This window comes from Lipotes vexillifer, unplaced genomic scaffold (assembly GCF_000442215.2).
Source record: "Lipotes vexillifer unplaced genomic scaffold, Lipotes_vexillifer_v1.1 scaffold751, whole genome shotgun sequence".
Classification (NCBI taxonomy): Eukaryota; Metazoa; Chordata; class Mammalia; order Artiodactyla; family Lipotidae; genus Lipotes; species Lipotes vexillifer.
The window spans coordinates 1,787,582-1,813,424 of record NW_006799727.1 but is presented as its reverse complement, the minus strand read 5'-3'; the positions used below and the strand labels follow the sequence as shown (position 1 = coordinate 1,813,424).

General features: G+C 39.1%; 1 protein-coding gene across 1 annotated transcript in view; it reads right to left on the bottom strand.

Annotated features, from left to right (window-relative positions):
* Positions 1–25,555, bottom strand: part of FOXN3 (forkhead box N3) — a 403,658-nt gene extending 378,103 nt beyond the window's left edge. Inside the window, exon 1 of the mRNA XM_007471896.1 lies at positions 25,471–25,555. The gene's annotated coding sequence lies outside the window, so the exon portion shown is untranslated. The remainder of the gene's footprint in view (positions 1–25,470) is intronic.
* Between the last annotated feature and the right edge of the window lie 288 nt (positions 25,556–25,843).

Genomic DNA, 25,843 nt, shown 5'->3' with positions numbered 1-25,843 from the left:
AGAAAGCTGAGACTAAAATTCCAGCAGAGGGAAAACTGATCAGATGCTAGTGGATTAGCCTCACAGAATCCCACAAAGGCTTTGGAATTGGAGGCATCAAGCACAGTGGACTATGGGAGTGAGATGTGGAGGTTAGTTAGACTCTACAATGAAAAGTTAGACCTTAACATTCTCAATACTTCCTGGGGGCATAACCAGGTGATTCCCCCTCCCGTTTCCCATACAAGTCAATTTTAATGCTAGATAAATTGAAAAGAAGAGCACAGGGGTAGGACACCAGACTAAAAACAGAAGGTGAAATGGACAACAAGAGCCTGTAGCCCCTTGCCCAGCCGGGTATCAGAATACCAACACCCAGACTTACATACCTCCTACAGGATTAGAAGATCCTTCTCTGAAGAAACGGAATGTCCCCAGAAGGAAACCTCCTGAAAGATACCGAAATTTGAAAAAAGTGGGTCCCAGCCCAGCCACTCCACAGGAAGCCCCCTCCTGAAGCACATAGCTTCCAATAAGCTCTTCAGAACCTTCCATTTAAATATGAAAGGACATCCAAGGAAAACCTACACTACAAGTCAGAAACCTAAGCAATCAGGAAAAACAATAAAGTCTGAGGAAATGGAGATAATGCAGGAAACAGAAGAAAATATCAAAAACACGAATTGATATATTACGTAAGATAAGAGAAGGCATTGCTTTAAAAAAAAAAAAAAGAGCAGGCTGTTGCAAAAAGAAACATTCAAGGAAAAATGTAAAGTTCTTGGAAATTAAAAATATGATGGACAAAATTAAAAATTCAATAGATGATTTGGAAATAAAGAAAAGGAAACCATCCAGAAAGTAAGGCAATAAGACAGAAAGATGATCAAGACAAAAGGGAAAAAAAATAAGAAAATTTAAAAATCAGTCTGCAGTTCAACTATTGGAGTTTCTAAGTGTTCAGAGAAAATGGTGAGAGGAAAATGATTAAAAACAACACATAAACAAACAAGCACAAATCCGTAAGAACCTTTCCTAAAACAGGAACATAAGTCTTTCAGTTGAAAGGTTTGATTAAATCCACAGCAAAATGATTTATAAACACACAACAAAATTCTAAAAGTTTCCAGAAAGAAAAAATCTGTTTACATAGAAAAGATGAACAATCAAAATGGCATATGACTTCTCAACAGCAACAACAGAAGCTAGATGTCAATTAGTATCACCTTCAGAATATGGAGGGAAGATGATTTTCAATCTAGAATCATATATATACCCAAACTGCTGACTAAAGAAGATGGTGAATTAAAGACATTCCCCAAGAGTAAGTTCTTTGAGAATTTATCTCCTATGTTTGTGCATTAGTAAACTGTTAGCAGATATGCTCCACCAAAAGCAGCAAACCATAAAAGAAAAAACATGGGATCCAGGAAATGGGAACCATACAGGACACAGGTGAGAAAGAAATCCTTGCACAAAACCTGTTCTAGAACAGGCTATAGAGCAACCACAGCAGATGACAGCAGGAAAAACAAAACAGAAGGGGTACATGATCTGATTACGTTTGGCCAAGAGCAAAATGAGATTGAGAGATGCTATCAGAAGGCATGGGGAAAATTAAAGAGAAAGAAAAAAAGAAGGAAGGGAGGGAGGGTGAAAGGAAAGTGTATGTTTGTATATCTACAAATATATACACAAATCAAAAAGAAGCAATGTTTACTAGTAGGAAAAAATGAAAAGTTGCACAAGAAAGGATTTGTAATCATAGTATATCATTGGTCTCACTGATGCATAGTGTTTATGTAATAATATAAACAGTGTCAATTCAAAAGAAGGGAAAGGGAAAAGGTCTTAATTATCACAGTACCAAGTCAAGGGGTAATATTTAAATTGATTAAAAATCAAGAAAATGATGGTAAAGGTACATTACTGATTTTTAAAAATTTCCGTCGCGAACTATAACATACGATACATAGAGAAAAGTGAACAAAACAAAATGTACAGCTCAATGATTTATCGAAAAGCATACATCCAAGTAATCATCACCCAAGTCAAAAAACAGAACTTTGACCGCACCCCTGAGACTCTCATACTTCTCCTCTTGTGTGTGTGTGGTTTTTTTTTTTCCCGGTACGCGGGCCTCTCACTGCTGTGGCCTCTCCCGTTGCGGAGCACAGGCTCCGGACGCGCAGGCTCAGCGGCCAAGGCTCACGGGCCCAGCAGCTCCGCGGCATGTGGGATCTTCCCGGACCGGAGCACGAACCCGCGTCCCCTGCATCGGCAGGCGGACTCTCACCCACTGCGCCACCAGGGAAGCCCGTCCTTCTCTTAATTAGCAGCCTGATCCTCCCCAACAACTATTATGTTAACTCTGATAGTAATCACTTTATAGTTTTGCTATCTAAGCATGCATCCCTAAAGACTATAGTTTCATCAAGCCTGTGTTTTGTGTTTTATATAAATGAAACACAGAGGTGTGTGTGGGTGTGTGTGGGTGTGTGTGTGTGTGTGTGTGGCTTCCTTCACACATTAATGTCAATGAGACTTATCCAGGTTGTGGTGCAGTTTGTTTTTATTGGTTTTTTAATTTATATAAATGTACCATAAAGTGTGTGTGCACATACACACACGTGCACACATTATATTATACTCTTGATGGATACTGGGTGGTTTTCAGTTTGGGCCCTTTATGAATACTGGTGCTATGAACTTTTCTCTCCATAATTTTTGATATATATGTATTCACTTTTCCCTTGAAACTGTACATCAGATTAGAACTGCGGACTCACAGAACATGCCCTTGTTCAATTTTATTAGATAATGCTAATTAGTATTCCAAGATGGTTGTACCAATTTAGTCTCACCAGCAGTGTATGAGAATTCTCATTTCTCCAAATCCTCACCACCTGTTAGTACTGAAAGTCATTTTTAATTTTAGGCAGTGGGTGGAAGTGTAGTCACATTTTATGTGGTTTCTAACTTGTATTTCCCTGAAGGCTTATGAAGTGGAGCCCTTTTTTCACAAGTCTATTGGACATATGGATAGCATCTTCTGTGAAGCTCCTGTTTAGGTCTATTACCCATTTTTCTATTTTATCTTTCTTTTACCGATTTGAGGAATTCTTTGTATATTCTTCCCACAAGCCCTATGTAAATCATAGATATTGCAGATACCTCTAACTTGTCTCTCACTCTCTTAACTATGTCTTTTGATGAACGTAAGTTCTTCATTTTAATACAGTCCAATGTTATTGTCTTTTTTTATGATTTTTTTCTTTTGGGTCCTGCGTAGGAATTCCTTTCCTAGCCAAAGTCATGACTATATTATCCTACATTATCTTCTGGATATTTTATTATTTTGTCTTTCACATTTAGATCTTGAATTCACTTGGAATGGGTTTTGGTGTATGGTGTAAATTTAGGGTCAAGGGTGTATGTTGATATCTAATTGTTCCAGGGCTGTTTATTAAAAAATGGCCATCCCATCCCCAAGCGGATGGGATTTTTATCATTGATAGTGTGTCTGTATATACACAGGTCTGTTTGGGGACTCTGTTCTTTTTCACTCATCTATTCATCTATGCTTGCACCGGTGCCACACTCCCCCAGCTACTCTAGCAGGACAACAATAAATCTTAATATCTGGTGGACCGAGTCCTCTTTTCTTATTCTTCTTCAAGAGTATCTTGGCTATTCTTGGTCCTTTGTGTTTCCATATAAATTAGGATCAGCTTATCAATTTTCACAAAAACCCTCTTGGGATTTGATTGAGATTTCACTGACAGTTTGAAATTGACATCTTTTTTTAAAAAAAAGGAGCCCTCCATTTCATAAACGTAACATATCCCTCCATTTATTTACATCTTCTTTAATTTCTCTCAATAATGTCAAATGGTTTTCAACATAGGTCTTCATAACTTTTGTTAGATTTATTCCTAGGTATTTGATTATGTTTATTCTGATGAAAAGTCATTGTATATCTGTTTATTGGTAATCAGTAGAAATAGAATTTATTTTTTCATATTTACTTTGTATCCGGCCAACTTGCTAAATTCACTTTTAAGTTCCAACAATTTATCTGAAATTCCTTTTGAATTTTCTATATACATAGTAATTTCATCCCCCAATAATTATAGTTTTATTTATTCCTTTTCAATCCTAATATCTTTATTTCTCTTTTGTGCCTCATTGCATTAGCTGGGATTTGTCATGCAATGATGAACAGAAGAGGTGATAACTGACATATGTCTTATTTCTTACTCTCAAACAAAGTTTTAACATTTCATCCATTACTCATGATGTTTTCTACCTTTTAACAATACATGGTATTTTTTGTAGATACTCTTCTTGGAGTAAGAAAATTTTCTCCTGTTTATTAGTTTGCTGACCCTTTTAAAAAATCATGAATAAATGTTGCATTACATCACATACATTTTCTGCATTTATTGAGGTGATCGTATGATTTTTTATTCTGTTATATACTGAGTTACACTGATTGATTTTCAAATATATGACCTCAACCTTACAGTTTTGGAAGATAATCAACTTGATCATAATGTAGTAATTTATTGCTGGATTCACTTTGCCAGTGTTTTGTTTAGGATTTTTGAATCCATATTCATAAGTGAAACTGGCCCAGAATCTTTCTTATTTATGTCAGGTTTTAGTAAAAGAATTCTGCTGACCTCTTAAAACAAGTTGGGAGTGTTCCTTCTTTTTCTATTACCTGGAAGAGTTTGTGGAAAAAATGTGTTATTTCTTCCTTAAATATTTAATGAATTTAACAGAAAAACCATCTGGGTCTGAAGTTGTCCTTGTGGTAAGGTTTTTAACTGCATATTCATATGAGTAGATATAGTGCTACTCAGACTGTTATTCTTCTTATGTCAGTTTTTGATAAGTGGCATTTTTAGAAAATTTGTCCATTTCTTCTAAAATTTCATTTCATAATTTGCCATGGTGCTATTCATCATATCCTGTCCTTATCATTTAAATACAGTGATGTCCTTTGCTTCATCCCTGATATTGGCTATTTGTGCTTTTTTTTGATTTTTTCCCTTGATTTATTGATTTTGTTAGTCTTTGGCTCTTTTGATTCTGTCTATGGGATGTCTGTTTTCTATTTCATTACTTTCTTCTCTTATTTGTATTATTTCCTTCCTCCTACCTTTTAAAAAAAATTAATTGCTTTTCTTTATTAACTTCTTGAAATTAATGCTGAGGTTATTTATTTTAAAACCGCTTTTTTTTCCCCTAATGTATATATTTGCGGCTATAAATATCCCTCTAATCATGGCTTTAGCTGTATTCCATGTCTGGTATCTCATATTTCATTGTCATTAATGTGTAAATATTACCTAATTTTCATTGCCATTTCTTCTTTGACCCATGATTGCTTAATTTCTAAACATATGGGGATTTTTCAGGTATATTTTTCATTGTTGAATTCTAGTTTAATGTCACTGTTATCTGAAAATACACTCTGTATGATTTCCATCCGTTGAAATTTGCTGAGCTGCTTAATGACTCAGACTATGGGCAATGTCGACAAATATTTTCTGTGCCCTTGAAAGAAATATTTCATATTTGTCAAGCGCACTGTTTTATAATTAGATCAGGTCTGTTAATTAACTTTGTTCAAACTATATCCTAACTGATTCTTACTGTCTGCTCACTGTATCAATTACCAGGAGAGATATGTTATCATTTCTAACTATATTAATATCTATTTCTACTTATAGGTCTTATAATTGTGTGTGTATGAGAATATGTGTGTGTATTTTAAAAGTGCGTAAAAATTTAGAAATATTTTATTTTCCTGGCAAATTGAATCTTTTTTGTTATGAAATAATCTCTCTTCATCTCTGACACTTTTTGCCTGTTAGAGGGTCTACTTTATCTGACATTCATTTAGCTACAGAATCTTTCTTTTGGTTAGTGTTTGCATAGTATATCTTTTTACATCCTCTTATATTTGACCCTTCCGTATATTTTTAAATAATGTGTGTCTCTTTAAAGCAGTATATAGGTTTTTAAAAAGTTCAATCTGATAATATTTGACTTTTAATTAGGGTATTTACTCTGTTTATATTTAATATAACTGCTGATATATCTGGGCCTAAACCTACCAGTTTTTATTTGTCTCATAAGATCCTAGTCTAGGATCTTAAGATCCTAGACTAGGATCCTTTTCCTCCCATCTTCCACCTTCTGTTGAATTATTTGAGTATTTTTTATTATTCTATTTCCCCCTTCTCTTAGCTTATTATTTATATATTCCTTCATCATTCTTTTAAAGATTATCCAGCGTTTAAAGCATGCACCCTTGACTTATTAATGGCTAACACTAATTAGTTTTTATCACTTCCTTTACAATACAAAGGGCTTAGAACAATTTCATTTCATTAATCTGTCCAGACTTGAGTTCCACTTTGATCATATATATTTATTCCCCATATATTTTAAACTCCACAAGACAAAATTATTATTATTTTGTATGGCTAGTATTTATTTATATTTAACTAATTATTATTTCTATTGCTCTTCATTCCTTCCTACATCTCTGAGGTTTCATCTGGGATAATTTTCCTTCTATCCAACGGATGCCTTTTAGTATTTTCTTTAGGATAAATGTGCTCATAATAATTTTTTAAAACATTTTTAGTTTTTTCTGAAAATCCTTTTAGGTAGATATAGAATTCATGGTTAACGGTTGTTTTCTTTCAGCAACTTGAAGATATCATCCACTCCCTTTTGACTTTATTGTTTCAGTGAGTCAGTTGTCAATCTTATTGTTGCTCCTTTGAAGACAAAATGTACCCACTCTTCCAGCCCTGACTGCTTTTCAGCTTTTCTCTTTGTTTTTATTTTCAGAAATCACACTGTGTTGTTCCTAGGTGAAGTTTCTTTATACAGACCCTGCTTGGTGTCTTAGGGCTTCTTGATTCTGTGGCTCTGTGTCATTTGTTCGTTTTGGAAAATTCTCAGTCATTTTTTTCCCCCAGTTATTTCTCCTGTTCCATTTTCTCTCTCCCTACCTACTGAAACTCCAATTATTTGTATATGAGGCCTTTCTACTATATTTCACAAATCTTTCAAATTACTTTCCATTATTTTGCCTCTCTGTGCTTTATTTGGGTATTTTCTTCTGCCTTGTATTCTAGTTCACTAACTCTCTCTTCAACTACATCTGGTTAATCCATCCATTTTTTAACAACTTTATTAAAGTATAATTTTCATACCATAAAATGCACCTACTGTAAATGTATATTCAATGATTTTAGTATGTTAATTCAGTTGTGCAACCATCACCATCACCATAATTCAGTCTTAGAGGATTTCCATCACCCCAAAAAGTTCATCTATTTAGATTTTAACTTCAGTAACTATATTTTTCAGTTCTAGGTTTTTACTTATAATTTTCAGTTCTCTGGCAAGTTTTTAAATCTTTTAATTCTTTGAATATATTAATCATAGTTATTTTAGAGACTATATCTAATTAATTCACTATCTGGATCCCTTGTAGGTATATCTTAGTTGTCAAATTTTTTTCTTGGTTTTTGATTATGTCTCATTTTCTCACATATCTAGTTATTTTTCATTGGGTGACAGATATAGTACATGAAAAACTCTAGTGAACATGAGGCTCTGGAAGATGCATCTTCCTCCAGAGAGGATTTTTGCTTTTGCTTCTGGCAGGCATCTAAGCTAGTGACACTAATCTGAAAATATTTCATTTTTGGCTTCAGTCCCTGTGAGAGTTTTTCTATTTCTGGTTCATCTTGATTCAGAGCTCCAAATGAAAACTGAGGTTGTTTACTAGGGTTTCTGCTCCTTGGCAGGACTTGACTACCTAACCCCATGAGTTTGTTGAAAGCTCTGTTAAGTTTTTAGTCTCTTAGCCACTACTTTTGGAATTGATAATTGTCTCAAGAAGAAGATACAAAAGCTGGGCTCACCTCTTAGATGAAGGGACTTTCCTGCCCCCTAATCTTAGTTCTGCTAGTCCTCATTGCCTTGATGGCTCTCCAAAGCTTCCAAACTGACTTCTTTTTTTTTTTTCTTTCTTTTTAATTTTAAGCATCTTTTCTCAGCGGAAGAGTTGGTCTCTAAACAGACTGGATCTACTATTGCTAGACATATTGACTACCATTGTAAGTAAGGTGACCATAATTTATCATACAAATCAGGATGCTTTTGAAAATGAAAAGAGGTAGTATTAGTCATTACACTGGGGCAATAGGCACAAACCCAAACTATCACAAACAAATCAAGATATATGGTCACCCCAATAATAATGCATGGAGTACTTTGCTTAAAAAATATAAATTAATTTAAAATTCACAATGGCCATATCAAGAATGTGGAGATTTTGTCCCTACCCTTTGTAGTGACAGAATATTTGGTATTAAGGATACAAATGAGCCCTTGTTCAATATGAGAAGACACCATTCAGTAGCTCATTGTATCAGTAGAAGAACTTAACTATTCTACCCAGCCTGCTAGTTCATGGGCTCTGTATCTTATTAATGTCCTTGGCTGAGACTTGGTACCTCCAAAAGAGTAGTTTTGGAAACTCTTCCAAACAAGAGAGCATTTTTTCTAAAAAGATAAGAGAGAAGCCTTAGAGTTGAGAAGAAAATGAACATAATTTTCAAAAAGAGCACTGTGTACCCCCCCTCAACTTCATCTCTCTTATTAGAAATTCTGTACTCTACTCTCATCTGCCAGAAATTCTATGCCCTGTTCCATGAAGGAAACAACATAATAAGTGAAGTGAAAGGCTAGCTCTGCCTTGGCTTTGGAGGGAGCTATATTATCCACCTAGGTCATCTTCTAAAGTGAACTCCTTTGGGCTGGAAAGCTATTCTCTGACCAATGTCAGAGCTAAGCCCAAGAAGCTGCTCAGTCGTATAAAACATGGTCAGTACCTAATTACAGACTCACCACATCTTGTATTTTGCAGCCTGACCCTTCCTGGAATTTTGTTGTATTCAGAATACACTTCCTTTTCTTCATCTGCATATTTTAGATGGCTTGATTCAAAACAATGTTTTGTATATAAACAGCACAACATTTTTCCAAAGCACAGGCTTTATCAGCATATAAAGTAATTTGCCACATGCATTGTGTTTGCATCCAAGCAGATGGATAATAGATTAGTTAGAGTTTCTAAGATGTCAGTGCATTTTCCCATCCACAGTACAGTGCAGTAGAGAAAGAAAACTACTCAATGAAAGCAAATTATGATTCCAACAATTTAACTCAGGTCCATATGTCATTCTCATTTACTAAGACCAACAGCAACAGAAAATAAAATGAAGCATTGAAAACATCGAGCCTAGCAACCAAGTAATGAGTTAAACTCAAGTAAAGAGTGATACTGAGGCCAATAACCTAAGGCCCAGTTTAGCTGAGATTATCTGTGGCTCTGAAGAATATTCAAGAGCTAAATTCCTCTGCTTGTTGTTAAATACTAGCCTGGAGAAAGGTTGGCCTCCTTAAGCAAGACCTAAAGCCAAAGGAAAAGGGAGGGCAAGGTCTCTACTTAAGGGCTTGAGACAGCACCAAGCCTTTTTTCTCCCACATCATACAAATAGCTAGAACCTCACCATCACTATATCAATCACAAAGCCAACTACAAAGGTCTTTTTCCACTCAAAGCAGTTTGTCTGCACGTCCTCATTCAACCCCCTATAGGGCAGAGTCTTATCTGTATTGCTCATCTCCCAATGCCCTGCCTCTCAACAATATCTAGCACTCCGTAGACCTCAACAAATATTTTCAGAATGACTGAATGAATTCTTATAACAACCCAGAGACAGCTGAAAAGGCTGATTTCAACAGCGCAGAAGAAGGTACCGGGACAGATTAAACTGATCCCCCATGGAAATGCAACTATTGTTTGCAGTGCCCCCTCCAGACGCCCGACGTTTGGGGTTTTCTCCAAATTTTTATTTCGACATATTTCAAATCTAAGAAGAAAAGTTGAAGGCATAACATAATGAATAAGTTGCAGACCACAACGCTACATCCCTAAATATGTTACAACAAGAACCTTCTCCTTTCATTCAGAGGTTTAATTTTTTTTTTTTTTTTTTTTTTAGAGCATACAGCATGTTCAAAACTGAGTGGTAGGGGACATTTTCAAAAGTTGAGCACAGGGCTTCCCTGGTGGCGCAGTAGTTGAGAGTCCGCCTGCCGATGCAGGGGACGCGGGTTCGTGCCCCGGTCCGGGAAGATCCCACATGCTGCGGAGGGGCTGGGCCCGTGAGCCATGGCCGCTGAGCCTGCGTGTCCAGAGTCTGTGCTCCGCAGCGGGAGAGGCCACAACAGTGAGAGGCCCGTGTACCGCAAAAAAAAAGTTGAGCACAAAATTCACACCTTCAAGGAAGTTATTATATAGTTGGGGATTTAAACTGTACAAACATGAAATAATTCAGGATAATTAGGTCCTAAAGTTGGTGGCCTTGATTATAAGTGAGCCAGGAGCTCAGAGAAGTGAGAAATCAGGTTGGGCTGAAGTTTCATGGAGGAAATACATGGCAGAGACAGACTGGTTATTTATTAAACCTGTTTCTTCTTTGTCCTAGACACACATCCAGACTACTTTTCCCAGCAACCCCTCTCTGCAGTCAGATGTGGCAATCTTACCAAGTATTAGCTAATAGAATGGGAAAGGAAGTGGAATGTGCCCCATCTAGGGCTGGCTAGTAAAAACATGCCACTGATGAGTCTCCACATTCTTTGCTTTTTTGCCAGTGTGATCCAAATAAGCACAATGACCTTGGGAGCCATAGACTGACAATGGCAGAGCCACAGGAAGGAGACTGGCTCATTCCCTAAATCACCACCTGAATCAGAGCCATCCTTTAACCAGGGATACCCATTTTGGACATATAAGGAATAAACATCTATTGTTTTGATTCACTGCACTATGTTGGGTTTATTGAAGCAATTAGTGTTACCTCAACTAATACAAGTTAGGGCTTAAATTACCCTGGAATATGTGTGTCAGGAGGTAATATTTTGAAAATAATGACTGTGCTTTTCCTCTACTGTTTTTTGCACATATAATCTTCACCCTAGTTGCCCAGAGGCATTCATATGTTTCAGGAACTATTAGGATTATTAAATAAGGAATACAAAGAGAAAGAATAATTCTTTTTCTGGCAATATGGCAGAATAGATACCTTTAAAATCTTCTGAAAACAATCAAAAATGCTGGGCAAAACATTTCCTCAAAAATAGTTTGAAATGCTAACTTAGGCTTCTGTTTTTACAAGTTAGCAGGGCATAAGGGTCAGTGATAAAGTTGGTGGCACTGACAAAGCCAGGGCCCACCAAGGTACAAAGTGTAATAGAAGGTGTCCTGCTAAAGATAGGACTCCAAAAGGCTACAGAATTGCCTATCTCAAAAATCAGTGCTCAGTAGAGGGGAGAAAGTCTTTACTGAACATTTATAACCATAAGACAACCCTTACATGGGTTTTGAGTATGAATTGATTATGTGGTCGGTCCCCAAACCTCTAGTTGAGAATTTTTAAGTCCTTGCTTTGCAGATTGGTGATGATCCCAGGCACTTGGGAGAAACAAAAGCAAAATCTAGTGAAACTCACCTTCAATTCAAACCTCAAATTATTCCCATTGATAAAGTCAAAAAAAATAAGGTCACAGTAAAAGAAAACAAAGTAAAATAAAAACCACAAACACACACATGCATATAGAAACAAAGCACCATGAACAAAAACTAGCAGAAATAAGGGATAGTAGAACTGAACCCATAGACATCAAATTTTTAAATTATCAACTAACAATATTGTATGTCAACTCTATTTCAGTTTTTTAGAAGTCTAAAAAATTATCAGATGCACAATATAAAATAAATGTTTAAAAAATAATAGAAGGAAACAAGTATATAAACTATGAGCAAGATTAGACAGGTTAGATACAAGAAACAAAAAGCACTGAAAAAATTATCATCGACTGTAGCATATAAAGATATTATATAGACAGAAAATATGAAAAAGAGGTTAATACATAGAGAAGACAACAGAAGTCTAACATATACCTAATCTAAAATCCAGAAGTAGAAAAAAGAGTACTAAGCAGGAACAATACTCTGAGAACCTTCCAGAATTGATGAAAAAAATCAATCCACAAATTCACAAAACAAAATATCCAAAGCAAAATAAATACATAAAAAAGAAATTCATATCTATAGACACTTTATAGTAAAACTGCAGAATGCCAAAGATAAAAAGAATATCTTCAAATCAGTTATAAGGTTTCCTTGAAAAATGAATACCTTCCAAGACAAATGGCAATTAGATTTAGTATTGATTTCTTAGCAGCAGAAGTCAGAAGACAACAGAACATCTTTAATGTGTTGAAAGAAAGTAACCAGAATTTTATACCTAGCAAAACTATATTTTAAGGAAAAAAAAGGAAAGAATTAGAATTTTCCAACACACGGTAAGTAAAATAGGTCTCCCTCAACTGATCCTCACTTAACGAAATCTATGAAGAGAAGTGATGGGTAGGGGAGTACAAGTTGGGGAAGAAATTATAAGCAAAGAAAGTAATATGTGGGTAAATCTGAACAAATTTCTATTTTTAAATGATAATGTCTAACCCACAAAACTAAAAAAAGCCACAAGATAAAACTAAAACACTGGGCAAAAATGGGACCCAAGCTAGCCAGGGGAGGTGTGAGAGGTGGTAATGACTGGAATTAAATGGTCTAAGCTCCTTGCATTGTTTAGGAGGAGAGGAAAGATAATGATTCACTTTAGACTTTTAAGTATGCATGCTTAAATTTCTAGAGAACCGCTAAAAGAATAATAATAGAGTGTAAAACTTGCAAAGTACTACAGAATAATACATGAAATAAGGAAAAAATGTTAAGCAATTCAAAAGAAGGCAAGAGGTGAAAGAAAAAGAAACTTGAAGAGGTAGGACAAATGGAAAGCATAAAATAACGTGAAAGAATAAATTGAAATCAATCTGAAATTACAATAAATACAAATGCTTACATATTTCATTTAAAAGATATGTACAACTGCATAAAAACAATACCCCGTGTTATGTCATTTACAAAAGATACATCTAAAATACAGGATGTAGGGACTTCCCTGGTAGTCCAGTGGTTAAGATGCCTCGCTTCCACTGCAAGGGGCATGGATTCGATCCCTGGTCAGGGAACTAAGATCTCGCATGCTGCGCGGCTCGGCCAAAAAATAGAAAAGAAAAGAAAAGAAAATACAGATGTAAAGAGTTTGAAAACACAAAGAATGGAAAACAAATAGCAAGAACTAATAATGAAGAAGCTATTATATCCTACTGTTGACTAGTGTTGTTGCATGGACACCAGACAAAATATGCTTTAAGACAAAAAGCATTATGAGAGCTAAAGTGCACTACTTCATAATAATAAAAAGTTTGATTCTCCAAGAAGATAGAAGAATTCTAAATGTGTACATACCAAATAGTGTAACTTCAAAATATATCCCAAAAAAATGATAACCTACCGCCTTACTGAGAGATTTTTAATACACTTCTCTCAGTAAAAAACTAGATCAAATTGGGATAGGGACTTCCCTGGTGGCACAGTGGTTAAGAATCCGCCTGCCAATGCAGGGGACATGGGTTTGAGCCCTGGTCCAGGAAGACCCCACATGCCACGGAGCAACTAAGCCCGTGTGCCACAACTACCAAGGCTGTGCTCTAGAGCCCGCGAGCCACAACTACTGAGCCCGTATGCCACAGCTACTGAGCCCACATGCTGCAACTACTGAAGCCCGTGTGCCTAGAGCCCATGCTCCACAATAAGAGAAGCCACCAAAATGAGAAGCCCGCGCACTGCAACAAAGAGTAGCCCCCACTCACAGCAACTAGAGAAAACCCACGTGCAGCAACGAAGACGCAATGCAGGGAAAAATAAATAAATAAATAAATTTATTAAAAAAAAAAAAATTAGGATAGTGGACATCTTGCAAAAGATAGTGCCTTAGGGGCATAAGGGGACTTCTTGGGTGAAGCTAACATTCTGTTTATTAATATAAGTGCTGGTTAAATAGGTGTGTTCACTTAAAAAAAAATCTATCTGTCTACAGATGTAACTGTAGACATAAATATACACACAACATATGTTTACATATATATAAATACATAGGTATCTATACTATATATCTATATATACTACAAATGGTGTGTGGGTGTGTGTATATATATATAATGTTTCCATCTATATGAAATCGTGTGCAACTAAACTATATACAGTTTTAGGATTTAAAAAGTATGTGGTAAAATTATAAAGAAAAACAAGGGCACAAACCAGAAACAACATACTTCACATCTACTCACATCCAAGTGGCTAGAATTTTGCCATTCTTTTTTTTTTATATAAATTTATTTATTTATTTGTTTTTATTTTTTTGGCTGTGTTGGGTCTTCAACGCTGTATGCGGGCTTTCTCTAGTTGTGGCAAGAGGGGGGGCTACTCTTTGGTGCTGCGTGCAGGCTTCTCATTGTCGTGGCTTCTCTTGTTGCAGAGCATGGGCTCTAGGCACTCGGGCCTCAGTAGTTGTGGCACACGGGCTCAGTAGTGGTGACTCACAGGTTCTAGAACGCAGGCTCAGTAGTTGTGGTGCACGGGCTTAGTTGCTCCACGGCATGTGGGATCTTCCCAGGCCAGGGCTCAAACCCCTGTCCCCTGCATTGGCAGGCGGATTCTTAACCACTGCGCCACCAGGGAAGCCCAAATTTTGCCATTCTTAGCTGCAAGGGAGTCTTAGAAATGTAGTTAATGGACATAGGTGGGAAACTAGTTGACTGTGCCATAGGCAGAAATTCCATAGCCTTTCTCCTGGGACAGGATTTTCACCTATTAGCAGCAGTGTGGAGGACCCAGCTCAAAGAATTGACCTGAAGGCTACAGAAGATACCGCTTTCTTCCATGAGTGACAGTGAAGTTGCTAATCTCTGCCTGGATGGCAGAAGGATGAGATGGTGGAGGGGAAGTGAAAGAAAAGCCCACCTCTTTCTGGGTCCAGTTAATGATGGGAAGGAAAAAGGAGATAAGAGAAGAAGACAGTGGATTCTGCCTCTTGATAGAGGAGGTACCCCTGAGTGCAGAGGGGTGTCTTTGTGTCCATCTCCCTCCATCATCCAGAGCCCTAGGAAGAGAGGGTCTGCACCAGCCTGGAACACAGCTTCCTCAGCCCAGCACTGCAGCCTGATCAAACAGAGGGAGCTGTGTGGTGGGGTGCCTCGGGTGGACTGTGGACAGAGTAGTGGACCCCTTGCAAGGACCACCAGGCCAGTGGGCTTGATGGATGGTGTCACCCATACTCAGAATTTGCTGCCAGTGGGAGCTGAGGGTGGATCCAGCCAGCAGGGGATGACACGTCAGGTTCTGATAAAGCCAAGAGGATGACCAGATCAACTTTTTTTGCAAACTGTGGGTCACTTATTGGGTCCCAAGTGTGGTTTTTTGTTTTGGGGTTTTTTTTTTCATTAACTAAAATAGAATGGAAAAGATCAGAGTACATCAAGTATAAAAAGGATAATAATACCTTGTAAAATTTCTATTTCAGCTATACAGGTTATTTTGTAAAAACTTTTATATCACCTGTCCACATATGCTTACTGGAATCTCATGAACATGTATCTGTATTTTACTTTGAATCTTTGGAAACCACTGGACTAGACTATGTGTTATAAGAGCCACAGACTTCATCTGCTAATACAGAACAAGCAACACCATGGCAAGAGACCCAGCCTCTGAGAGCCAAGGCCACCGTAACTAAGGAAACAGATTTACTAGTCCTCTGTACGAAATAAGAGTACATGAGACACCCCTTCCTCACACTCTGACATCACAGGTAAAGAAAGGGAACAACAGGAAGGAAGGGATATTGTTTTCCTAGGAAGACTGAGAATTATCTTAAGGGACTATTTGGATTATCAAATCAAATTAAGTTTTTAAATGGACGGGATCAAAAGTTATTATCCTTTTTCCTGATAACCAATGGGTGTTTGCTGGGAGGAAGGTTTGCTGCAGACAAAATACACAAATTGCATTTTTCTGCCCCTCACAGTTGCATAGTGGGTGAAACTGGTGCCCCTACAATGTGTGAAGCGGGGAAAAAGAAGGTTGTGGTCAGGGAACAAATATGAACAAAGTCAGGGGAGCTAGAAGGAATAAGGCAAGTTCAGGGATGAATGAACCCTGACCAGATCTGGGGGCATTTCCTGAGCACTAATGGGGACGGCCAGATTATAGAAGGTCTTGAAAGTTAGGCAGAGGAGGACAGACTCGGTAAGGAGAGCAACAGGGAGCCCGCATAGGTTCTCAGTAGATGAGGGACATAACACAACAATAACAATGTAAAAATAAAAATAGCTACAGGGCTTCCCTGGTGGCGCAGTGCTTGAGGGTCCGCCTGCCGATGCAGGAGACGCGGGTTCGTGCCCCGTTTCGGGAGGATCCCACGTGCCGCGGAGCGGCTGGGCCCGTGAGCCATGGCCGCTGAGCCTGCGCGTCCGGAGCCTGTGCTCCGCAAATGGGAGAGGCCACAGCAGTGAGAGGCCCGCGTAACGCAAGAAAAAAAAAAAAAAAATAGCTACAATAATTTAAGTTGTAACTATGCACCAGGCTGTCTGTCAAGGGTTTATCATCAGCTTTCACAAGCATCCTTTCAGGATTTCCACATTAATGGGTCTTATTTCACATTACTGAGCCTGAGGTTAAGGTCACAAAGTTGTAAGTAGGTTTGAAAGCAAGAAGTCTAACTTCAAAGCCCTTAACTTCCAGAGTGGTTTAGGGACAGAAGTCTTCAGGAGGACAGAGGAAGGAAAGGGGCCAGGAGGGACAGAGCACCTCGGAGGTTCCCAGCAGTATTCTCAGAGTGAGGCACTAGAACTCAAGATGAGGAGTTGACCATGAGGTGGATTTCAGAGAAAGCAGCAAGGAGCCCTGGTGATAAATGAGATACCTGGCATGTAAAATAAGTGGCTGTCCAAGTTTCCCAACCTGGGAAACAAGGATAATGGTTGTAACAGAGAAAAACCAAAACAAAACAAAAACATACACAACAAAATAAGTGCCCTTATTGAAAATTTCTGCCTGAATGCTTAGACTCAGAGCTTATGTCCTTCTCTTGTTCCCATTTCTCAGACCGAAAAACCACTTTCTCAGTATCTTCATTTTGAAGTTCAGAGGACCACTAAAAATGACTCTTGTAGAGCATTCTCAGTTCCAAGACTGTGGAAGGAGCTGAGAAGTGGAGAGCATTTTAGAGGCTGCTGGTGCCCGGCCCACGTCCCCTTCAGGCCTCACTACTCAGCGCCGCCAGTCCAACCTTCACCTCGACCAGAGGCATCAAGAACCTCCCTGAGCACCCTGTCTGACCGAAGCTCATGCACCAACCTTAAGTGCTGGGAAACGACGTCTCCTGGGTCATCAACCAGTGCCCGGAAGCGACATGCTGGACACCAGCTCTCAGCGCGCCTAGGCTCCCCTCGAAGTGTAAACGGGGATGGAGGTGGAGGGGGCGGGGTGCGGGGGCATAGACGAGTCTCCCACTGGCGCCCCCTACTGTTGTCTTCCTGGGATCGTCTCCCAAGTAAACTACCCACCCTGGAATCCTCCTTGCACGGTCCACTTATACCTGGAGAGAGGAACTCGGGGAGGGCGTCACTTCAATCTGTCGACATCAGCTTAGAATATAAACTTCAATAGGGCCAAATCTGGAGATACTTACAGTTTAAGAAGCCAGTCAGAGTTAGGGAACAGACGGTTGACTCTGCTGGTGATTTCCTCCCCTCTAGTTCCCTATCACAGGGCACAGTCACTTATGCGCAGTAGGCACGCAATAACTGTTCACTGAATGAATGGGTGGATGATTCGTTCCCCCAAATTGGTGCATATATATATATATTGAACACGTCCCCAGATCAACTCTTTAAAATGATTTCACATGTGAGATCTGTGAAAGTACACGTGTGAAATATGAATTAGTTCCATTCAAGTGCTGATCATTTACCTGAAGTCTTCCAGAGAATTAGAAAGTGCCAGGCACCTGCATCACTGAAAATGTCCACATCGGTTCCATTGCTAGTTCCAAACGGTCACATACATACCAGGCATAGTGGGGTGCCCAGGTGAAGATTTAACTTGGCATTTTCCCCTTTGCCAGAATGAGAGCAGAGCTCCTTGCTTAGATGAGAAAGTCAGACTAACCCAGTTTCACTTGGTCTATATAAACCCATGTGGAGTTTGCTTGATTTACAGGTAAGGGGGTCTCAAGAAGGAGATACCCAACACCCTCCTAATCTGACAACTTAAGCCACTTGTTTTTTATTCCAAAAAAAATAAAGGAGATATCATTGAATTTGCATCTCTGAGTTTCTTGAGGAGTTCATATGTATTATAAAGAGAACACTGTCTAGGAAATCTGTTTTCTGGATGCCACCAAAAGAAATTCTAAGTGTAATATTTGGGTAATTAAATAAAATCATATCCCTGTGGTAACAGCCTTTTGTTTACCAACTAGGTGAATGTGCTCAGGGATGCATGAAGGGAATTTCAAAAGATGAAGATGGCGACTTCCCTGGTGGCGCAGTGGTTAAGAATCCGCCTGCCAGTGCAGGGGACACAGGTTCGATCCCTGCTCCGGGAAGATCCCACATGCCACGGAGCAACTAAGCCCGTGCGCCACAACTACTGAGTCTGCGTGCCTAGAGCCCGTGCTCCACAACAAGAGAAGCCACCACGACGAGAAGCCCGCGCACCGCAACAAAGAGTAGCCCCCGCTCGCCGCAATTAGAGAAAGCCCGCACACAGCAACGAAGACCCAACGCAGCCAAAAATTAATTAATTAATTTAAAAAAATTCATTCAAAGAAAGAAAAGATGAAGATAAATTAAGGAAGGTAAGCTCTGACAAGGGAACTAAAAGGTTCCTCCCATCACTGATGGTCAAACATGGGGATACAGAATGTCAAGAAGCAAAACCCTACTTCTTGCCAAAATCACAATATTTTTCCCGCCCCTTGCAATTTTTCCCAGGAGTAGACTCCATTTCAATCATAGAAGGGGGAGTTATCAACCCTGGAACAGAAACAGAGGAGCAGTTGTAAGGTAGCCGGTGGGATGGAAAATGACTGGAACTTCGAGTCAGGGGGCCTGAGGGTGAGAACTACTTGTACCAAAGAGTGTGTGGCCTGGAAACATAGTTGCCTCAGTTTCTTCATCTGTGAAGGGACATTACTGCATATTTACTGCATTATTTATTAGTAGTAGTAGTAATATTATTAGTAATTATACTAGATTATTATATTATAATTATTATAATAATTAATAGGGGCAGCACCTGATAAACGAAAACCCCTTATCAGTTTGATGTGACTTTTCTATATTACCCAATATTGCCAAACTTCCCAGAGACCATTCTAAATGCTAAATCCAATTCCACGAAACAATATGACTGTCTTAATTTAGAGACCTTATTAACTAGTCATTAAATGGTAACTGTTTTCATTTTACAGGCTGCAAAAATGTTAAGTTTGCCAAATTAGAACATTTCAGGCTTTAAAGAGAAATGTGAGGTTATCTAAAATCTAACCTTGTATAATATTCTAAAATCACCTCTTCCAGTAGGACTTGCTACTGTCTGAATCTTAAGAAAGTGACATCCGCAAAGGTAGCGGACACACTCTGTGTAATATTTGGAGTCCTCCATTAACAACTTCATCAAGGTCCTGGTAATTGGACAGCATCCTTGAGTTCCAAAACAAAGTCCCCAAGAACATCGGAGTACAAATGCTCACTCGAGCAGAGTCACTGGTCTATTATTATGAATACGCCTTGGGACATCTCCGTTGGTTTTCTATGGCTGTACACACTCATTCTTCTTTGAAATGCAGGTGGGAGGAGGAATAAGATAGCTTTAAACAGCCTAAACATGAAAAGCTTTATTCAACACAATTCAACAAACAGAAGTTAACCACAGTCATTTTCATCTACTACTACGGCCAACTATTTTGCGCTTATACTAGTTTTATCTTTCTAGAGGAAACATTTTCTTTAAAAAAAGAAAAAGTTCCGGCACAAATGGTTGGAAGATCTGTGGCTTCCCAGAATACTGATTATTTTAATCGCCATCTCTGACCCGCACAGGTAACTAGAAACATGGCAAGCACAGTGGAAGTAATAGGAGCATGCAGACAGGGGGCTGTCCTTTCTACTATAAACTCCCCAACTGTGCAGCCTCCAAGAAACAATGCAAGGAGGTTTGCTGTGACCCTAAGAAGCACAATGCTACTGATACCGTTTGCGTGAAGTCCCTGCTGCTTTGCTCCTTCTTTCTGTAACCGAGCATATGTGAATCAAGGGGTTGTGAAAATAGGAGTGGAAGTGAAGGGGATTCCTCTGTCCGCCACCCCTAGAAATCTTAATATTTATGGCCTCTGGGATGTAAAAAAGGGGAACTGAACTCAATCCCAATACTGCCATTTCAGTAAATCTCATAATAGAAGAGATAATCTGAATATGTTTGATGATATTCAAATATCACCCATGTGTTATCATTTTACTCAACACTCAAAACACTACCGCGTCTGCCAAGCAGATTATATAGCTTGGCAAACTTTCATTTCATGAATGACACTTAATATGAAATAATTTTCACTGACAGATCGAGTAACATTGATATAACAGATCCTGAGGTGGTACTAGAATAAATCCACACATTCCGGGACAATGATAATCGACTAATCTCAAACACCTCCACATGATGTTCCTGTAACTTATGAGGAAAGGGGGCCCTTTAAAAGCGTCCTTTCCTGGGGACATATGTATATGTATAGCTGATTCACTTTGTTATAAAGCAGAAACTAACACACCATTGTAAAGCAATTATACTCCAATAAAGATGTTAAAAAAAAAAAAGTCCTTTCCCCTTCCCTTATTACAGATGGAACCAGGGCTCTTTCATACTTATAGCCAGTCCAGCCTAGCGCTATATACAGAATGGCTTATTAGAGCCCATTGTCTGCCATTCCTTCTTCCTCCTCTGAGCACAAGTGCCCTCTTAAATTGTCAAGGCAAAAGTTCTCTCTTCAGCTCAGAAGTTCCAGGACTCTGCAAGCAATTCCCTCAGGGCCTTCCTTAGAGAATATTTGGGGCACTTTAAAAGCAGTGGTTTTCAAACAGTTCACAGGGATACTAGGGTCCTAGGGTGTGCCCCAGGCACAGCCCAGGAGAGAAGAGCAGATTCTGGGTTCCTGGTTCTTGGTTCCCCCACAGCAGCTCTGTTTTTATTCCACTCATATATTAGGGTCTTGCATAAGACTCCATTTGGTGCTAAATATAAAACCAAAATGATGTCTTCAAAAATGTGTGAAAACCATCGCAACAAATGGTGCCCTCCCTTAGGCTCTCTGAACCCCCTCCCCGGGCTGTTCCCTTCAAACGGAGGTTTCTGTACTTATTTTCCTTTAAAGAACCTCACCCTGTTTCCTCTTCCAGAATTTGAAACATACATGAATTGAAACTATTAAATATATTCATTTATAATATTCAAAAAGTAATCCAGAGTTTTGCACAATACATCTTTTCAAGGTTAAGATTCGTTTTTCTCATACGGACTCTAGCCTGGCTTCTGGCTTTAGCTATAGCCCCTCCCCAAATTCCAACTCTCCCCCACGCCATCAGCAAAGGAGGCATACACCTGACATTTAATCTTTATGGATTTTACTGTTACAAGCCAAGAGAAGAATGAAGCTGACTCTTTCCCTTTACCTCTCCACAGAACTGGCCTTTGGTTGGTATTCTGGGCTAATTATTAGAAATTTGGCATCAGCATCAAAAAACGCCAACTTCAGTTAATGTCTATATATCTGACAACTGAAAATGAATTGGAATTTTACTGAACATCTTGTGTGTTGGTCAAATAAGTTGTACATAGCAGTATAATGACCAATGTTTCTAATCTCAGAGTCAAAAATAAGTGAACAGAAATGCCAAAGATTTGGAGTAATTTAATTGTACTCCTCAAAAGTCCATTTAAAAATGAACTGTTCTGAGCAAACTATTTGACAGACAATGGAGCATGAAGGCAGATTCTAGAAACTAACAAATCCCATTCATTTCCTTCAGTTTGTAAAAACAAGCAACTGACATGTTTCCTGCCAATGAACATAGTTGAAGATAAGAAAGCTCCCTACAGGAAATCCTTTGCTAAAAGAGAACAGTTGTGCCACTAAGCTTAACCTTTTTCACCAAATCTCAATCAGTTAAGTATCTGACAAGAGGGGATCATGAAGTGCATGCTAAATCACCCCAATGACGCTATATTGCTTCTAACATCGGTATTTCCCATGGCACAGATGCAGGATATTCAATAAATATTACAGTATAGTTAGGATTCTTTCCACCTCCTCTCCCCTGCCACCATGCAATTAGTTCATGAAAACAAGGGAAATTTTCTGCTTTTTAAAAAGACCAAAGTGTTAGTTAAGTGAGATGTAAAATTGACCATTTTCAGTTAAGACTAAGCAATACCATGCTATAAATCATCACGATTATAAGAAGGATATTTCTAAATGAATATCAAGCACTTCAAATTTAAAGACTACCATTGACAAGATTAGAAAAATATAAGAAATGCACTGGTTTTGTATTTACAAGCTTCAATGTTGATCCTCAAATGCAAAATTCAGCCTCCTCAGTTATTTTTTGCTTAGCAAAGCGAAAGGGGGACATCTCCAAACTTTTCTCCTTTCTTTACTCTCCTCAATAAAACCACTACCAAGATATAGAAAATATTCGCAACCTTGAGTTGGGGAACCTCTCAATTATCCTAAAAACTAAAGCACTCCATCCACAGAAGAGGAAACTTTTCTAAGTTAACCAAAATAATAATAATTGCAGTTTTGAAAGAGCCCTTATTTCTGCTTAGGATTATCCTTTCCCTGCTTCGCTACTAAGAACACCCTTCCTTATACTTCCCAAAGCACCAGAGAGTCTTCATCTATCCCGTACAGGCAGCCTTAGAGCAAAGCTCCAAAACGCCACAGTTCTTCAAATTCAATTGCAACAGTTCAAGTTAGAAGCCTCTTGCAAACAGAAACTCATTATACCATCCCCAAATGACTCTTCAGCCACAGGTAACAGCCTAGTCTTTACAGCTCCACAAAGAGTGTTGTTCTAACAGTAGACTTACAAATCAGTTCGCTTCCACAATTAAGTGATCAAATACATTCTTTCTTAGCCTTCCCTGGCGCAACTCTGAGGTAGCAAAATGCAAAGTAAGCACGCGTGCTCCTCCTTGCTTTAAGCCCTTTTCCTCACATCTTTTCAGTAAAAATACAGTTATGAAATCCAGGAGACTGCATTTTTGGTTGTTGTTGTAAAATGACCTTGATTTGACAGGCACGGTCTCAGGTTTCAACAGATGCTGTGGGAAAGCTTACAGAAGGCAACATGTTCTCCAGGCATCTGTGATGACATGCAGGTTTTGTTTTTTTGTTTTTTAAATGGTGGTTATGGTAGTGTACGTGTGTTGAAGGGGGTAACTCGTCTCAGTTTCCATGACAACCATGTCTCTACTCATCGGTTGTTAGATACCATCCACTTCCTGTGTCTAAGTTTTTAAGCCAATCGGAAAAGTGTTTATACATTTAACAACTTCTGGGACAGTGCTTCTTTAATTGGGGTGTTTTAAGGCTCAAATGGAGTTGTCCACCGGCCTTATATTTTTCCGCTTATGTAGGTGAAGAATGCCCTTTTTTTTTTTAACTTGAAATGCATTCTCCTCAAACCAGATGCCACAATTTCTTATAACAGTGTACAAGCTGATTTTGATTGTTGGCTCTTCGGTGGCCTTTTTCTTTCACTGTTACAGACGTAAATTTAGTGCATGATACATGCTAATAATGCACAAGACACTTACATTATCAAAGTAAAGATACAGTTAAGCACCATCTGCTGACAGTGATATTTAACTCTTCAGAGCAAAAAAAAAAAAAAAACAGGAAAAATTATTCTAAGTTGAACAACTTTGCATTCTATAACTCCCAAGGAGAAACCATTGAGAACGTATTGTAAAGTGATATGTCTATAAAAGCTGATGTCTGCAAAGAAATTTGTCACCAGAATGGCCTACTTTCTTTGGATAGAAGCAACAACAAAAAATTAAACACAAAGGTATCTCAAGCAAACTGCACCCAAATTAAAAATCCACCTTGCAGAAATCTGGGCACAAGTAGGCTACTCTGAAATTACAGCATGATTTTCAAAGAAGGTTTTGGGTGACTGTTTCCCTAAGTCTTCACCGAACTGACCAATCAGTGTGAGAGCAGAGTGGGCTGGAGTCATTTGTGCAGTCTTCCGAGCTCTCCAAGCTGCTCTCCCCTCTCTAAGGCAGCGCTAGCGATCAATGAAAAACAGGGAACAAAAGGAATATAACAGGATGTCTCCTTAGCTAAGGAAAATGATTCCCTTTTTCCTCAATGAGCCAGCCGCACCCTGCCCACAGCAGCTCCACATGGGAGCTCCCAGCAGACCAGACCTTTCAGCTGAAGCACATTTTACACGTGCAAATCATGTGTCCCAACTGCTGGCAAATGTGTCACCTTAAGCACATCCTGTGACAGAGGGCTCCCTGAGCCCAACCAATTGAAACTAATAAATTAAATAAATTAATAATCCCACCATTAAAAGCTGCCAAGAAAGACTGTGTTTCCCTTTCCCAAATGTCAAATCCGAGAGTATAAACAAAGCATGAAAAATAGTCTCTTCAGCCTCCCCAGCCAGTAATCATGGTTTTCTCCTCAAAACCAGGTCTCTCCAAAAAGAGAAATATTCTGACTGCCCTCAAAGGAAACTCTCATCTTTATATGTCATATCAGGATAACCAGTTACAGTATTTGAAAAGAGGTTTAAACTGCCCACAGATTTGACACTGTTTATAATTGATAGCAAAACACTTGACTGTTTATAATTGATAGCAAAACACTTGCGACAGCAATGCTGTAAACTCTGCCTGAGCCAAACTCCACATTTAACACGTTAGTTCCTTGAAAATAAAAGTAATGCCTGGGGAGCCCACAAAAGTAAAGACGTAGGAAGTAATTAACAGTATTACATCAATTATTTCATAATTTAAAAAAACTATCCATTTGTCTGCTATTTAAAAAAACAAATTTAAAAACTACTATCCACAAATTCCTGAGAAACTTTTTTTTTTAATGAACTTACTTTTGAGACAAAACTAATGAAAATATGCAACTTGCCAGCCCTGGATCTCTCCCATTCGGACTGCATGCTATAAATCAATCTGAAACCAGGTGGAAATACGGGGGCGGACACCTTAAAAAATCAAAGGGTGCCCCAAAATACAGCAGCCTGAACAGTGAGGGCTTCTCGTGACAATGCTGAACCAGAGCAGAAGGTCAGGAGGCAGGAAATGATCCCCATTTTCGTTACCTTCGATCGCCTGCCCCCCTTCTGCTTCCCGCGGCCGCATTGGGGGGCTGCGGCGGCGCTGGACTCGCGGGTGGCCCCTACGCCGGGTCGCGCAGTCTCCCGGCAGAGCTGCAGCCGATCGCGGCCGGAACCCCGGCTCCAGCCCCGGCGCCCGCCCGGGGTCGGCGGCGCGGCTCCCACCCGGGCCCGGAGCCCTGCTGGGTCCTAGTGCGCGCCGCGCGCCTGCCGGCGGCCAGGTCTACAACCCGCACGTACGGCAGGCGGCTCGCGAGCACCGTGGTTCCCCGGGAAAACTGAAAACCCCGTCGTCCTCTTTCAAAACCAGACACGGTAGGTGCGGATGAACTGGAGCTTAATGTCAAATCCCGGACTA